Genomic DNA, 17,752 nt, shown 5'->3' on the forward strand with positions numbered 1-17,752 from the left:
CTCGGAGATCATCGGAATTCCTCGGAGCAACTCTGTCGTTGCTAGTTGCTCCCACCTCGTAACGGGGACCTACTCATGTTTACTCGGAGCTGCTCGGAGTTGTTCGGAGTTGCTGGGAGCAACTCTGTCGTTACAAGTTGCTTACCCTACAGGGACCTACCAGTACTCATATTTGCTCGCAGCAACTTGGAGTTGCTCGGAGCAAAAGTGCCTCAGTAACCAATCTCACTCGAAATATACTAACGGGACTGTTTACAAAGTCAAAACATCCAAGCTGGGAAATATTGTAAAACCTGGACAACGTCTTGAAAAACTCTTTCTTACTCGCGAAGGCAATGCTCACTTCTATCAAGAATGCTTTTTTCAGAGATCGTTTTTGGATTAAGGTAATCACTGCTACGATTATGTATTGTGTGGTTCGTTTGTTTAAAGAGAACTATTTTTCGCAAATATCACATTGCGATAAGCGTTTTCTGTTAATTCAGTAAAACGTTTGAAGTATTTGTTGGTGTATGTTTACTAATAACTGAACCGTTCCGCAAATAAAATCGTTTGAGCTACTCTGGTCTCGAATGTTTTCCATTTCTTAATTATAATTCAGAACCATTTTAAAGAAATTCTTGTGGGATATTTCGCCTCTTGGATCAAACACTGCGTGCTCACAATTAAAGTCCATAAGCCTTAGCTTGTCCAGACGTGTGGTTAAGGCCTTGTGTTATTGTGCACTCATCGTGACGAGATTTGTGTTCTGAAATAAATCTGGGGCTGTTTGTCGGCCTCTTTGGCACGAAATGGTTTTATTTCAATTTGACAGGCTCTTCGACGAGTACTAGTGTCATGCATGTATTGCTTACACTTCATGAAACCAATGCTTGGCTTATTTTTCCTGAATTGCTTGTAATGCAGGATGCGTTTTGTTCATTATCTATCACTGTCTTGGCTTGCCCAGGCTTGTGATAAAAAAGCTCTTGTTTTACTTGTGTCCCGATTTCAGTGATTTTCTCTATTCACACAAACGGCAAATGAATAACTCGAGCGGATCAATCGCAACTTCTTTAATTTACACCATGATTTTTAGTGTTTGCGTAATTACCGATTTGATACGCTTTAGTTGAAATAGTTACAAATTAGTAAAAGCAAAGCTTCTGTTCGTGGTCAAATTGTTATCCTTTTAATGGAATACTCTCTAAGAGGAGATAAACTAAGAATAAAGCCAGGATTCGAGCCAGGATTCGAGCCAGGATCCGAGCTAGGATCCGAGCCAGGATCCGAGCTTGGATCCGAGCTAGGATTCGAGCCAGGATCCGAGCTAGGATCCGAGCCAGGATTTGAGACCTAACCGAGACCTGCCCTAACCCTAACTAGACTAGAACCAACCTAAATAGACCTAACCTAACCGATTCGAGACCTAACCTAACCGAGAAATTCTAGAATAAATAGCGGAGAAAGCTCATCTTAGCTCGAATCCTGGCTGGAATCCTGGCTGGAATCCTGGCTCGGATCCTAGCTCGAATCCTGGCTCGAATTTTTGGCATCCTCCTACGAGAGTCGATTTCGCTATCCTCAAACACTTCCTCAAGTTTAGGAATAAATATAAGGTCCTTATATTAGGTATGAAATAAAGTTTTATGAATGGAGTCCCAGCAGTGGGACAGTAGCAGCACCGTTGGCGTGTTTAAGAGTTTAAAGCATTCGCATAAATTACTTTTGTTCTTAATTTGGTAAAATAGAAATTTAGGAGATCATTATATTTTACGAAACTACGCTTGTTGTTCTCTAAATCTTTCACTTATAGCGGCAGAAGCATGATCTACGTTTGTCCGTAATTTTTAAACAGCGTTTTATACAATAGTAAATGAGTAACTGGAGCCGTCAATGTGTAATAGAACGCCATCGTAGATGGTACAATTGAGGACACTTTTCCAGAAAGAGACAGTTCGCCTTGAAACGAAATTCCTGTAGCATTATTCGTTGCTTTTCAAATTTAAGTAGTTTCGAATGTGCAAAACGACTGTGCAAACAGGTGTTTGATTCCTTACCGCGCGCTAGATTTAATAGCTAGATTTGTAAATATGCGAAATTCCAGTAGTATTATTCGTTGCCTTTCAAATTGAAGTAGTTTCTATGATTTCGAATGCGCAAACGAGTGTTTGATTCCTTACCGCGGGATGGATTCAATAGCTAGATTTGTAAGTATGTCAAATTCCAGTAGTATTATTCGTTGCTCTTTAAATTTAATCAGTCTCTAAGATTTCAAAATTCGAGTTTCGAATGCGCAATTGAGATGTGACTTCCATTCCATCTTCCTCACTTGTTATTTCAACTTTGTGACTGCCTCCTTTATTCATCTTATCCCAAAGTTCATGCAGTAAGGTTACGATTTTGTTGTGCAATTGCAGTCATTGCAAACGGTTTGTTAATGGGTCCATCTCCAAAGCTGTTCGATCATTCGGTCCATCTCTGAATTGAAATATTTTTTCCATTACCTTTATACACGTGTCTATTTCTGAGTGTGCCGTAACGATGAAAAGCAAACCGGTTTGACGGGTTTTTTCTAGTCTACATTATTAAGGAGACCCTTTTGGATACTCATCATCTTCAAAACTGGTTTTTCTAACCAACCCTTAAACTTGCTTCAACTTGTTTGACTGGTTCCTAGCTACTCTATTGTTCTTTCCCTGTATAAGCGCGGCACTATCCGGCTGGTTGGGCGGGACCGTACCACCAGAACACACTTTTTCACTCCAAATAAAAGAAAAATTATAATACAATTCAAACCAAATATATGACGTGCAGTTCATTCAAACCCCCTGCCGCCATCTTGAATATACCCTCGTACACCTACGTGGTATGCATTTCATTATAAACCCTAATCCAAAAACCGGTTGTGGTAGAATTTTTCACCGGTCGGCATTTTGAGTATACCCTCGTACAACAACGTTGCATGCATTTAATTATAACCTCCGCCTGAATCTATTTGGCTACATGAATAAAATTCGTCTATCCATCCCCCCTATACTACTAGTACCTACCCGACTAAATTGAGTTGTTTACTATTGCTACAGAATAGAGTACTAAGGATTACAACACAATCAGGCCAGGGAGATCATAGCAGACCCCTGTTTACTAGATTAGGTATATTGAATATATTTCAAATTAGTAAATTGCAAATGGGTGAGCTTGTAGACAAACTTCAAAATCTGAATCAAAATAACATAATTGCTCCCTGATATTTATGACTCCTATTTCACGAACATCGGAGAGGCCCACCGATATTGTGCACGTTCAAGATCAAGCCAAAATTTGTTTATTCCTCGGCCAAGAAATAATTATCACCAATTCAGTGTTAGATTTGCCGCAGCCGATAATTGGATAAAATACCTTTACATACAAAAAATGTTTACTCTCTCCAAAGCTTTAGAAATGAGCTTAAATATTATCTGCTTACGTCCGAAATCCGAGAGTGACGTCTTGTTTAGTTGTAGTTGTATTGTGGCATTGTTTTGTTTTGTTTCGTTAGTTAGTTTGTTTACTTTTTGCCTCAAACGTATTTATTAACTTAATTACAGTATATTTTATTTTATTTCATGGTTCCAAAACGTAGACTAGCATGTCTACCTGCCATTTAAAATTAAACATTAATAATAATAATAATATTATCTTGTATTAAATGCTAGATTAGGTGTGCGAACAATATCAACCCTGTGCGTTTTGGCAAGGAAACCTCCACATTTCTGTAGAAAATGTATTATTAATTTGTATGGCTGTATGTGTGGAAATAAAGAAACCTGTAGAACCTTTTTCAACATATGGTTTATGAAACAGCTGAGAAGCAAATACCAGAAGTTGTAAGCTCTCAGTCTCTGGCTCCTGACTATGTACATTATAAGAGTGACGTACTGTTGCAGCTTCTCTGTTGCGTCAGATATACTTACAATCGTACTGAGGTGAAAGTTTTAAATTCCGCATAACTATGTTCAATCTCTAGTGTAATAAGTAGTCGAGTAAGCCTCATGATTGACTGTCAGTGGTTTCGCAAGAAAAAAAAGTACTTAATCTGTCCACTGAATGATTACTGTATGCTTTATTCTTAACGTTTGGAGCCGATTGCTCGAAGCCTGGTTAGCGCTAACCGTTGGTTAAGAGATATCAAAACCAATAGGTTTTTAACGCAGAAGTTAACACTGGTTGACGCTAACCATGCTTCGAGCAACCCAGGCCTGACTAATTGCATTGAAAGAGTGACGTGGTATTGAGGATTCTTTGTTGCTTAATCATGTGGAAATTTAAAATTATTGACTTTCATTTGTTGTGAGTCACCTCAAACAAGACCCAGAATAAACTGCAAAGCGTGGAGGGACAATAGAAGTGGATTTGTTTCGAAATTTTGTCACAATAATGTTGCAAGCCTGGTCATGGTTGTTCACCGTTTCTGCAACTGAGATAGTTGTCATTAAATTTCTGTCGGTGTAAAGTTATATTGAAATCTCAAAGTCTGGCTTCACAGGTAAATTAACTTTTAAGGTACTCACAGGTGGACAACGCAGTATTCCTCAAACTCGATGGTGCCAATTTTGCCTCCATTCAAAGTTCTAAACGCAATACAGTTGATTTAAAACAACGTGGCACAGCTTTTAGGGGAGACATAACCAGATCGATTACGTTTAGTGTCTAGCTAAAAACCTTTCATTTATGATAGAGATCAGCAATCAAGCGGAAAACTAAGTATATATTAATAAGTTGTCGCTGAAAAATTACTCAACTGTCAAGTCAACACAATTTTAATATCTAGTAGCTTTGCGTACAGAGCTTCGGTGCTGTCAAACAGTCTATCTGAGGCAAAGATTTTCATGACCTTCCAAGAAACATCCTTAACTTTTCACGGCAAACACGGGAAATGAATATATTTTGTATAGTCGAGGGCATCGCATTGCCTGTCTTCCCATGCCTAGCATTGCAAGGAGTGACTGAGAGTGCATACCAAACAAATAATGGGTATGTGGGTGAAATTAAGACAACAATCGATAAGTTCTGTTTACACTCTACCTTTTTCCCGTTTTTTTTTTAGGTCCTTTGTGTATTTAAAGTCAGGTGTAAAGGTCCTGTGTCACACATGTCATAAGACTCGGTATGCATAAGCTATTTCTCGAGCACCTCCTTTCAATCCCGTTTATGAAAGGCTCAAGATAGACTTATTAGGTGGGAAACTAGTTGCTTGGCAAAGGGCAAAAGGAAAACTAAAAAATCAGAGTCTTCGACCGGATTCAAACCAACGATGTCCGTAACACCGCTTGGATGCTCTACCCACTGAGATACTAGAAAATCCTGTGGAGTTAGGTCGTTTCTCTAGGTCCTGAATGGACAATGAGTCCCGCTGGTCTGCGGGCTCTATAAAGTATACCTACAAGTTTTCAAATGCGATTATACACCTTATTCCAAAATGGCCGCCATTTTAGTTTTCTTTTGTTTCAATGCAAATTGGACCTTATGGCCTCGTTTTCAAACGTAAACAAAATATTTAACCAATTTGCATGGAAACAAAGAATACTGAAATGGCGGCCATTTTGGAATAAGGTGTATTGATATTTAAAAGGCGCTGTGTTACGTACGACTAAAGCCAAATTCAGCGATTGGGAACTGGCAACCAAATCAAGCGTAACATAAACTGAAAATAACTACTTAAAACATTGAATAACTTGAACAGCAAATACAAAAGGAGTCAGGGATGGGCAAAATTAAAGTAGTTTAAAATGGATTGCAATTGGGGTTTTGAAAACTGTTCAGCCTGGCAGTTTTTCAAAGCTTATCTCTGTTATTGTAAATGAAATCATGTGTGCACGAGACATTTTTATGTCACGAAGCTTTAATTTGCGTTGTTTTAAAGCAATTTTTGGGTGAACGTTAAGTTGCATAGCGAGTAGGAGTGAGTAATTTTTAAAAGTACACAAAATGAACTGCACTGCCGTGACATGCCCCTTTAAGGTGCAATGGTATGTCCCGCCGACCAGCGAGACAAATTGTCCATTCAGGACCTAGATAAACTACCTAGAACCCAAGGATATCTAGTAGCTCACTTAGTAGGGGTATCCGGCCGGTGTTAGGGCGATCGTATGTTCGAATCCTGCCTAGGAGAAGCCTAGGACTAGTTTTCCATCCTTCCCAGGGGCACATTGCAGCTTAAACATCAATAGAAGTAATAGAGTGTATTTACAGTTAAATGATTGTGTGGTTTATTCTCCCAAAAATGAAAATAACTTCGGTCACAATTTATCTATAAAAACTTCAAAGTAATCTTTTCATGCTCTGCTATTCAAGATGCCACAGGAACTGCACACATAAAGTTTTTAGGACTCAGCAGTGTAACCAAGTGCCTATGGCAGACCGGGCCGCTTGATTTTGAACATTCTCTGCATTGCGCAGAATAGCCGGGCATCATGAATTATTCATAAGGCACTTGCGCGGAATATTCAAATCACGGAGATATTATCGGGGCCTCCAATTACAAAGGAAGAACGCCATTTTACCGAAATAGTCGAAGAGATTTGCCTTTTACTCGCTTTCCCAAGCGCGAAGTATATAAACACAGGGAGATTTTGAAGAAGAAAGATAGCTTTACATACTCCTTATTCCATTTTCGATTCGGCCAACGGCAAGTTGTGTCCTTTTTACTTCGAAATTTTACAAAGTACGACATTTTTAGTCTAGGAAGAGCTACATTAGTATTCAGAGGCATTTCATTGCTTCCAAAAAATTTTTTTTAAAAGATTAAACTACCAAAAAAGTGTCGTTTAATCGTTGACTTAAATTCCGTGAAAAACGATCAACATAATGCCCATAGATAACATAGAAACGGTCGATAAATTAGGCATGAATTTAAATTGTTACAGTTCAAGCTTGTCCACAGGAAATTACTCAAATGTCTTTGCATAAATACTTACATAACAGGTTTGATATTTTTGCTATTGTCAAACGATGCCAGGCCAAATGTCCTTAGCTTCGTCCGAATCATGAATCTGCAGAAGATATAATTACTTTGCTAATTCTATCCGAGTTACTGATTTTGAGTTGGCAAAATAAAGTTTTCATAGTGCTATCCATCGTATTGTCCCACAATTCTATTTAAGCGGTTACAGCCTATCTTTGAAGTTGTGAAAAGTCGCTCAGTTCTCAGTTAAAGGTAAAGAAGAAATTATTTATTCATTTATAATAAGTGAAAGGTAAAAACAACAGGACTCCGGCTCCCCACGTGGTATTCTCAAATTAATTGGGCAAACCACCCCTCCGGGAATTCAATGTTCTATTTTTTTCGTTTATGTGTCGGTTCTTTAAATTCCCACAACAGGTGTTTTGAGGCATGGCCTACCGATTACAGTTTTTAAAAATGCCCATAACGTGAAAATTTTTATTTTCCTATTTGAAAGTCCATATCAAAATGAACTTTTGCGAAAGAATTCAGCCTCGATTCATCATCATCATCATCATCATCATCATCATCATCATCATCATCATTTTATTTCAAAGTTTAAATTTAACAAATTGAAAAAAAATACACAAGCCGCATATAGCAAAGTTAATCGAGGCGGGGTGTGTATCTTAAAATCAAATTTGGTAAATTAGATTAATAGTAAATCAGGTAATAACTAAAATGAAAATAAAATAAAATAAATAGTTGCAAAAACCTACAAGAAGACATGAAACATAAGGAAGTAATTAATAATGAAAGCTAGGGTGTGATTAATGATGACTAGTAATTTTGAGACAACAACATAATCACCCTTATCACCAAGCACCGGAAGTAAAAATTGGTGAATTTTGTTTTAAAAGGTTTTTTTTTCTAAGTTTGCGCAAGTCAGGCTTCAGGCAGTTCCATAGCTTAGCTCCGAAAACGGAAAACGAATTAAGTCGAATACTCAGTCTTGATTTATTAACATATAAGTTACCAACATCAGAAAATCTAGTGTTATATGAATGAACGTCGCATGCACGGGTGAAAAGATCACAGATATTCTGAGAATTGGTAGATGTGTCGTGCCCAAGAGAACATACGGTTTCAAAACGAGACACTAATTTTGCACGATGTGTAAAATCCTATTTTTATTTGATATACTCCTTCAGCTGGTCAGGATTTCACAGGATCGCTGTGACGTAGATTAAGGAATGCTTGTTGGCGTAGGTCCTATGTTTTCTAGGTGATCAACGCAAAGGTATCTCTCTGCGATAGTTTTCAGTATTTTTTTCAATTAAGAAAAAAGCTATCATGTCTATGTCTATCATCGAGGAAGGTGCTGTAAATCCGAAAGCGAATACAGCAGCAAAACTGAGGATTTTCAAATAGGTCATATGTCCAGGGATTACTTGAGCGAGCTGTGTGCCAATTTTTAAAATGGCAGACAATTTGAGCGATTTTAAAAAATTGTAGAAAATTCGCCTGTCGTTCGAATGGAAAGAGAGTTTCGCCAAAGTTCATTTTTTTTTAATATGGACTTTCAAATAGGAAAATAAAAATTTTCACGTTTTGGGCGTTTGAACGGCGAAGACTTCAGTTCTATCCACTCGCTGATGTAACTATCATGGCACTTTCTAATCAGTGTTGATCCGGGAGTGGATCAACAACAGTATGTCATCTTGCATGACTTACATTGCTAGATTGTGGTTTTGGATAGTGAACACCCGCTCTCCAGTTGTGTTGATGGGGTTGTCAAAAAGCAGTCTGTTGGGGGATGAAAAAATTATCAAGTAAGTCGGTTTTTTTCCACAGATTTAAAGTTACGCATGTGACAAGGAACCTGAGATTAACGCAAAGGTAAAACATAATTTAGCGTTTCTTTGTTTCACGCACGAATGGCCGGGTATGGTCGCTTGTGGCCTGATTTAACTGACTGACATACATTACTCGAAGATACTTTGAATTCCTGAACGTCGCTAGAAATCGGGGACATTTTGAGCCCACATTTACGTTGTGCAGATATATAGTGTAAGAGTGATTTATCGCCAGAAAAGTTTCTTTAAGTGAGCATTTAACTGCTTTTGACTTGTAAGGATTTCAGACATAGGAAAGATGACATGAATGCTTATTAAAAGTTCGTGTAAAGCTAGAAACTCCCGCAAAAAAATGGTCATAACTGCTGATTGAAAAGCTTAGCCTTGGGCTCATAAACCGCCGATGACAAAAAAAAAGGAAACCAAAATGCAACCTCGAATCCAGGCTCTCTCTCTTCAGGGAGAAGAAGAGGGAGAGAGCCTGGGTTCGAGGTTGACCAAAGTGAAGAAGAATATTGTTTAGTTGGAAAACCGCTGTGAAACAAAGTCGCATGATTACAAAACTACAGAAAACTAGCTTTCAATCTATGGGTTGTGGAGCAAAATCGAGCCAAGAAAGCAAAAAATATCGCCAGCGTCCTACATTTCTTCGTTGTTTTTGCACTCGCTTTCCTGACCAATTTGCCACAGGATTTATTGAAAGCGGGCTCAAAATGTCCCCGATTTCTAGCGATGGGCCCCGTCTGGGATTTCTTGAAGTTTGTTTCCACTCAATAATCTAAAACAGAAAAAGTTGCTGATTGAAACAATAAATTGCCTATACACATTACGTTTCTAAAGAATTTTAGAGCGAAAAGGGATATTGCAATTAGTTTTCAGCAAGACGTTCACCCAAGGCTGTTACATCAGATAGCTAAAACGGTGAGGCATGGTCAAACTATGGTAGCTGTGATTTGAAATATGTTTCACTGGTCTTACTTACAAATATCTAAGATTGTCAAGTTTGGCAAAAATTCCACTCGTCAAAAAGGTAATGTTGTTATTCTGTAGGAATCTGAGGAAAAAAAGTAAGATTATGTCAACTGATTTTCATGAGTAAAGTAGTTAACCTCATGGTAAATAGTTACCCTTTCCACCTCTTCGTGTAAATAACAGAAAGCATATTGAGTTCATAGCAGTGCAGTTTTGAAATATTTCCGGCTTGAGCAATCAGTGGATAAATTTATATAAAAATAAATACATTGAAAAAAAAAATGCTGCCACTTTTGAATTCAAGTAACATGTTTCGATGTTTCAAATATCATATCACCAGCCATAGTGAGTATAAGAGTTAAATCTTTACAAGGTGATCTGTATATATAGCTATCACTTACGACGAAGTTCGGTAGATCCGAACGAAATATTCCACTTATCTAGTCTTTTTAGTCTTTAATTGTGCTCTGAGTTTACATAAGTTCGTTACAAGCGGATAAATTCACCTAACCAACAATATTATAGAAAACACAACTGACATAACGGTAAAGTTTAAAAGTGTAACGCTAAACTGACAGGATCAACTTGTTTGTTGAGTTCGAGTTTCAACCGCCTTCATCCTGAGCGGTTCAAACCCGAACCCAACAAGAGTCCTGTGTGGGGACATTGATAATGTGATGAAATGCTTTAGTTCTACCATATCCGCAGGGTCGACGTTCACATTCAAGTTCCTTTGTTTGACTAAGACTTTTCCCCCGAATTTTCTGTCGATTAAATGTTATGAAGACGAAATAATACAGCGTTTTTCAGCAAATAGCTAATAAGCAAGAGCTACTCATAGGGCCACAGGCGTGATTGAGTTCTGACGTCTCTTGTGCAGTGGAAAGCATGGTGGTGGTGGCATAGCTGTCATTGGCCGCAGAAAACTCATTAGAAGTACCAATACCAGCTTTCAGCGTCACGTGACGCATACATTAAAAAAACAATGTGAAGGACTGAGAAGTGCGGAAGTGACTCAATCAATGACAGAAGCTCGGGTAAAAATGAAGAACTTAAGGTGAAGTGGATACTTAAAAAAAAGAAAAAGCCGAAGTAGACAAAAAGGATTACATCAGAAGAGTTTTGACTGGATAAATGTGGCAATGGTTTTTCATGGATTTCGACTCAGACCGTATCCATCTAGTAAATATGATTCCATGGGGACTTGTTGAGGTCTTGGATTTTTCAAATTGGTCTATCACGGTTTTTAACCCGGGAGGGTCTCATCTAGCAATTACGGTTTTTGGACATGATTGGGACTTATTGAGCCACAGACTTCTCATTTATTTTGCTTGTGGATTTAGACTTGTATAGGCCAGGGTTGGTTATTGCCTTTTATGAATTTGCTTTAGTTGTGAGGCGGGGTTCGACTCCCCAGAGTGCTTGGCGGGTGAACCCTTAGGAGTTTTATTGCTCTTGGTCGTTGCACTGCGCCCTCGGGACTGCCTCAAGTATTAATTTAGAACACTCACTCATGGTTCAAAGTCACATTCCCTTTGTTCGAGATTTTGCCATCTTGAATACACTGTGGCCAATCAACAGGGTTGACTTGTTAAATAGAGCAACCTTTACAATATTTTTACCAGATATGCACATACAACGTTCACATGACAGTCACCACGAAAATAAATGAGACAATTAACACAATAAAAGTCAGTATCGTACCATCTTTCTCTTTTTAAGAAATTAATTATTACCCTTTGAAAGTAACAAAATAAGTAATTAAAGAAAACAATAACACTTAGAGAGTTCTGAAATCAGCAAGTCTGTTTCCACAACAGTCTAAAAGCTTTGGCAGCTTCATAATCCTAGCGTAGGTTTTCTTCACGGGTGGAGGTCCAGGTGATGGCTCTGGTACGGGTTCTAACACAGAGTTGGGTGCAGGATTGGGAACACTTGAACTGGTAATTGCTCGAATTTTTGCACTTTAGGAAAACTCTCGCAAAGTAAGACATACTACTTTGGCGGTGCTGTCTGGGACTGCTTTTGTTGCTGACTGTTGCTGAGCTTGAGAAACTGCCTGTTCCGACCCATGGTTTCTGAGATCCCGCTTGCCAACTCTTTCCTTTCTGCACTTCAGCGACCCTGATATCTTGCCAAATTTCCAATTACGGAAAAGGCTTTGCATACTGGTCATGATAAAGCTTTGCTTTCCGTCTCTTCTGCTTTATTTTACTTTCTACTTCTTCATCGACGGGAAAATAGAGAAGGGCTGCAGCTGTCGGCATACGGGTCTTAGTTCGACGAGTCATCATTCGCTGTGCTGGACTTGATCCAATGTTTTCCTCGGGCATGTTTCCTTACCCCAGCAAGACAAGCCAGGGTGTTTTGTCGTTGCGGAGTGCTTTCTTGAACAGGTTCTTGGTAATTTTCATGGCGAAGTTGGGTCCCTGAGTTCTAATGAAAGTCTGAAATGTACTCTTTCCTCTGAAGGGCAAATAGGTCTACGACCATAGGACTCCAAGAACGATATGCAATTTCCGTGTCTGCAACGGCACTTTTAGGCTCCTTACTTCAAAATCTGCGCATACAGAACAATAGGTGATTGCTTGCTTTTGGTCGCTGTTCATTCCAGGCCAGAAGGCGACGTCTCTAGCGTTTCGCAAACATCCCGCAATTCCGAGATGAATAGCATGGCTTCTTGCAAGGATTTCCGTTCTCAATGGTAATGATGTGCTGACTCTTGAACAGGAGACCGTTACGAAGATAAATTTCTTCTCTGTAGGTCCAATATTCTAGGACTGCAATGGGCACATCACGCCTCAACTCTGGCTACCCTACTACGACTTTTCACCCAAGAGACTGGAGGGCCAGGCCTTTTGCCTTTTGTAACTGTGTGTAACTCACTGGACACATTGAAGACCTTTGAGAGGCTTAAAAGGCGTCTGTTTTCAAGGAAAAGTCTGGGAATTCTTCATCTTGTTTTCCTGGGTGGGCCAAATAGGCTCTAGACACCCAGTCAGCTATGTACATTAGTGGACTGTTTTTGTACTTAATGTTCAAGTTGAAACCCTGTAGTCTGTGCAGCGTCCGCTGCAGTCTACATGGAGCGTTGAGGACCGGCTTCTGAAAGACTGATTGAAGTGGCTTATGAGCGGTCTCTACTCTGACCTTCTCTCTGCGTGAAATGTACTGGCTGAATGTCTGTCAAGCAAACGCTGTTACGAGACACCTTTTCTCGATTTGTGCATACCTGCGCTCAGTGGAAGTAAGTGATTTCGACAGGCGCCATGCTGCTCATTTTGAAGAGTGTCTCTCCTGGTCTGTTTTCACGTGCATCACACTGTATCGAGACCTTTTTGTTGACATCATACTCATAATTTGCCAGAAGAGGGTGCTTGACCGCAGCCGTCCTCACTTGATTGTATATTACTTTTAAACTCTTCAGGCGCCAGATTTATTTGGAAAGACATTCTTAGATAGCGATAACGCCCAAAACGTGTCAAGGCTGATCTGGTAAAACCCATTCTTGGCATCTAATGAGCTAAAGGCCTTTGTCATGATAAGTACCAGAAACCCATAATGGTTGAAACGTGCAACGTGCGTTCACAGCTTCCGAATATTCAGTGCGAACTGATTGGTTGAATGTTTCAGTGCTAAGTACCATATTTGGAAACCCCTCGCTCTTGTTGTTCCAAATATAGTACTTAGCAAATTGAATATTCAGAAGCTTGTTTTCCAGCACAAAAGGGGCCGTTGCCCGTTTCAACCATCATGGGTTTCTGATATTACGTCATTCGTTCACGTGGTCTTTCATTAAACATGGCATGGTGTCTGAAGTCCTTGAATTCAAACACAGTTTTAAGCACGAAAATTTTGCTCAAAGAGAAAAACCTGAGAAGCAACAAGTCGCTTTATTTCTTCATCTCCTCGGAGAAGCACTGGAAATTTACAACACATTCTCGTTATCGACCGCGGGTCAAAACCTTGACGTCTTACTCCAAAAATTTGAAAATTATTGCAATCCGAGGCGGAACATTACATTTGAACGTCACAAATTCTTTACTTGGATTCAGGAACCGACCGAGAGCATCGATCAGTAAGTAACCGAGCTGCATACAAAAGCAAGCACGTGCGAATTTGGTGAACTGTGTAAGAGCTACATTCGAGACAGAAGCGTCTGTGGAATATCTTGCAACACCTTGAGAGAATAGTTATTGCAAGAAATCGACTTAAGTCATTACTCACGTTCCAAACTGACCGATTGGATTTCAGAGGGTCGGATCTGGGGAAAAGTGACGTCATTTACTCAGTATCTTCAAGTTCCGGTGTGTAAACGCAGCTTATGAGATATTCAATACAGGAGTTTAGAAGTCTGAAAACCCAAAACTCCCGTGCTGCATATTAATTTAGCCGCATTCTTAAACTATTGAGTCATTTATGTCATTTTCTCCTCGATCCAGCTACCTCAAGATTTTAAAGTTAGTAATGGCGGACCATTAAACAGGAAATTCCAGTTAAAATAAACAGGTGTATTTTTGAAATCGAGGCTTAAAACTTGGGTCACGTACTGATTAATTAACATAGTTTTGAAATCCAAAGAAAAATAAAAATTGATTTTTAGGACACACAACTACAAGTCCCAAGCACTCACAAGCTAATGGACAAGTAGAAAAGGCTATTGGAACAGCCAAATCTGTACTAAAGAGAGCTTATGAAGACGGCACTAGCCCATACATTGCCTTGCTCGAAAGCAGAAATGCCCCGATAACTGGCCTGAGCTATTCCCCAGTTCATAGTTTTCTTTGACAGAAGGCTAAGAATCAAGCTTCTCACTACAACACAGTTACTGGATGCAAGAATTCCAACAGATGCCAAGTCCCAGCTCCTGGCTCAACAGAAAACAGAAGCTGTACTTTGACAGAGGCGCCAAGTCACTACCTCTTGTCAAAACGGGTGAGTGACACTGTTCGACTAAAAACAAAGAAAGGCTGGAAACCTGCTGCAGTTACCAAACATGCTCACACCCCTAGATCAGTGGTTGTGACCACAAAAGGCACTCCCTACAGACGAGACGAGAGACATTATCAGGACCCTTGATAGTAACACAAGCACAATCCACGAGTCCAATAAGTGACAGAGGGATCACAAAGTGCCCAGAAAGTGACACCATCCAGTCCCCTTGTATTATACGCACTAGATCTGGTAGAGCTGTACAACCACTAAGGTTAAATGACTTTGTATATAATTAGTTGATTAAGCGCAATTAATCATTTAGTACATCGCTAATCCGAGTTGTTGTTATCAGCTGAAACATTAACTTTGCATGACTGTGACAGATCTTGATCAATGAAAAGTGGACAATGTCGATATTTTTGATTGCATGTTTATTACTCCTTTCATTAGCTAGAGGGGAGATGTCATGTCATGATGTCGGTTTAATACGTTATTCGTTCACGTGGTCTTTCCTTAAAAATGGCAACCTTGACCTTGCATAGTTTTGGTAGCAGTTTTTCGATTGCAGAAATGTGATATTTGGAACGTTTGAAGACCTTATTCAGCTCTGGAGGATCAAAGCAAATCCTAATTTTGCCTGGCTTGCATACGACTACTACTACTACTACTGCTACTAAGTTACTTATCCTGTGTTGGACATTCCTCTTTCCTGGTGCACGTTTCTTCTTTAGATCTGCAACTTTAGTTTTTTATTCCTCTCGAAGGACTACGGGTGTACGCCTACTAGCATGCTGAACAGGTACTGATGCCGGGTCGACTACAAAGCTGGTAAATACATCTAATGTGGCCCAGTCCCTCAAAGACGATCCTGTAGTCCTGAACGACTTGTTGTGGGGTTAAGGGTATAATATTTCAGCTTGAGAGTGCATCTTCAGGAGTCCTAGCTATTGGTAGGTGACGTGGTAGCAGACAACATTAGTTTGTTTGAACGGCCATCTTTTTTAAACTTAAGCACTTCCATTCGACCACCGCAAGTGACTCTAAGATCTATTAGTCCCAGAAAATTGATGAGAGAGCCATTAAACAGTTAAAGCTTTGTATTGCTGGCTTCCATTTGAGGATAGCCATATTAGGTGCTAATCAATAAATCATGATGGCTTGATAGGTAAGAAGTTAAGCCCATACCCAGTTGGTATTTCAAAAGTTTTCTTGCTTGCTTTCTTCGTTGAAGAAATTTAGAGTTGCAAACTAGCGGCCACCATTGGACTTGAACAGTTTAAATTTCTTCAGGCCTGAGGATGGATCCTGCAGAGCTTTCACCGCTCTCCGTTAACCGAAGAATTGAATCGTCATGTTATTTTCCCACACACACCGATGCAAAATGGTGTCATTTTTTGCAGTAAACGCACTGGTTATTGTAGGCTGTACAATCTTTTATTTTGTTGTGACGCTGCCTTTCACCACAGAATTTGTAGCGGCGCTCTGCGCGCGCGCCTTCGGCGGAAATTTGGTAACCTACCGATGCGAGAAATTTTGGTTTTATGACCATGACGTCATCGACCTACGTAGGTACGTCCACCTATCCATGTATGCCAATAGGGAGCTTAAGCACAAGACGTTTTTGTCAACACGGATGCCAAGTAGACCGGCGTCTGTGACTTGACTTGTTTGCCTTAAGCATGTCGCGTCAGTGATTTTACGGCATCGTTAGTTAATTGTACAGCAGTTTTGATTCTTTGTCTTCTTTCTTAATACTGAATCATGACTTCAAGTTAAGAAAGACAGGATATATGCTTTTTCAGAGCTACCATCAAAGATTAATTCAGAGGATGAACTTATTGTTTTATTGGAAGAGAACACGCTGGAAATTCTCTTTCCAGTTACGATCGATAATCCTGAAATGATTCTGAATGTAAAGAAAAGTTCACATCTGCCAGAGTTAGCTGATTTGTCCAATCCATTTGGTACATTTCTGTAAAGGAAAAAAAGTGAGAAATAAAAATGAAGCGTTCCAAAAAAGAAATTAAATTAGACGGTCATTAAAGTTGTACAAAATTTAACATCGTCTTTCTGGAAACTTTGTCTTAGCATTGCCAGTGCATTAAAGTTTAAGACCACAGAGACAAAACACAAGCACATGCAAAAGGATATATCAAGAAATTTGGAAAACAAATATCTTTCAAAAGAGACTTACTCTAGGTTTTTTGGAAAGACTGAGTCTCGGCGTCTGCAACGCTGTTGCTCGTCAGCCGGTACAACAGACAAAAAAGAGTTTTATAAAAATGCTAAAAAAGGGGGGGCTTAAAACTGATCTAAACTTAAAAAGGTTTCCCAAATTTTCGAACCGTATCTCTGGTTCTTCTTCGGGGGACAATGAATCTAAAATTCAAAAATCACTGCTTCTTATTTTGGCTCCCAAGAGATCTTAACAGCGGCACATATGCCCTTGGGAACTCCATTCTTTCATTCACAGAGTTCTTATCAATGTTTGAGTGTAAAGACTCCAGAAAAATTCTGCGCTTGTAATTAGTTTCATTCCTTTCAAGAATTTGGTCGTAGCGTGGATGGATGTCGTGCGTGGTTCTTTCGGCATGTTGTCGGATTGCCGACTCTTTACTCGCGGCACGCTCTGGATCATGTTCCACTCTCCTCGAAGCCCAACACCGTTTGCTCTCACCAATGTAGGAGAAATCGTAGTCTCTGCATTCAACCCTGTAAACGATGCCTGCTATTTTTTCTTCCGATGGACGATCCTTCGGTTTTTTGAAGACAGAAGCAAGTGTGCGTATGGGCTTAAAAGCAGTCCTTATGTTGAAATGTTGCAGTGTGCGTTTTACCCTGTCCGATACCCCTTGAAAAGAAGCTGTTGTACAGCTGACGAAAATCGTACTGTACAACAGCTTCTTTTCATATGAAGGGACTCTGTATCACCAAATTTTCGGCTGCGCTATGGGCTCACCCGAGAGCATAGTCATCGCCGACTTGGTAATGGAACACGTCGAGGTTCAGGCTTTGTCAACACTTACGGCTTCCCCCCGCTGGTGGTTCAGATATGTTGACGATTCAAACGTGTGTATAAAGTCGA

At 39.7% G+C, this 17,752-nt stretch overlaps 1 protein-coding gene across 3 annotated transcripts in view; it reads right to left on the bottom strand.

Annotated features, from left to right (window-relative positions):
• LOC138046899 (lysophosphatidic acid receptor 1-A-like) overlaps positions 1 to 17,752 on the bottom strand; it is a 390,671-nt gene that overhangs the window by 323,121 nt on the left and 49,798 nt on the right. The window lies entirely within an intron of this gene.

This window comes from Montipora capricornis, chromosome 4 (assembly GCF_036669925.1).
Source record: "Montipora capricornis isolate CH-2021 chromosome 4, ASM3666992v2, whole genome shotgun sequence".
NCBI classification, from domain to species: domain Eukaryota; kingdom Metazoa; phylum Cnidaria; class Anthozoa; order Scleractinia; family Acroporidae; genus Montipora; species Montipora capricornis.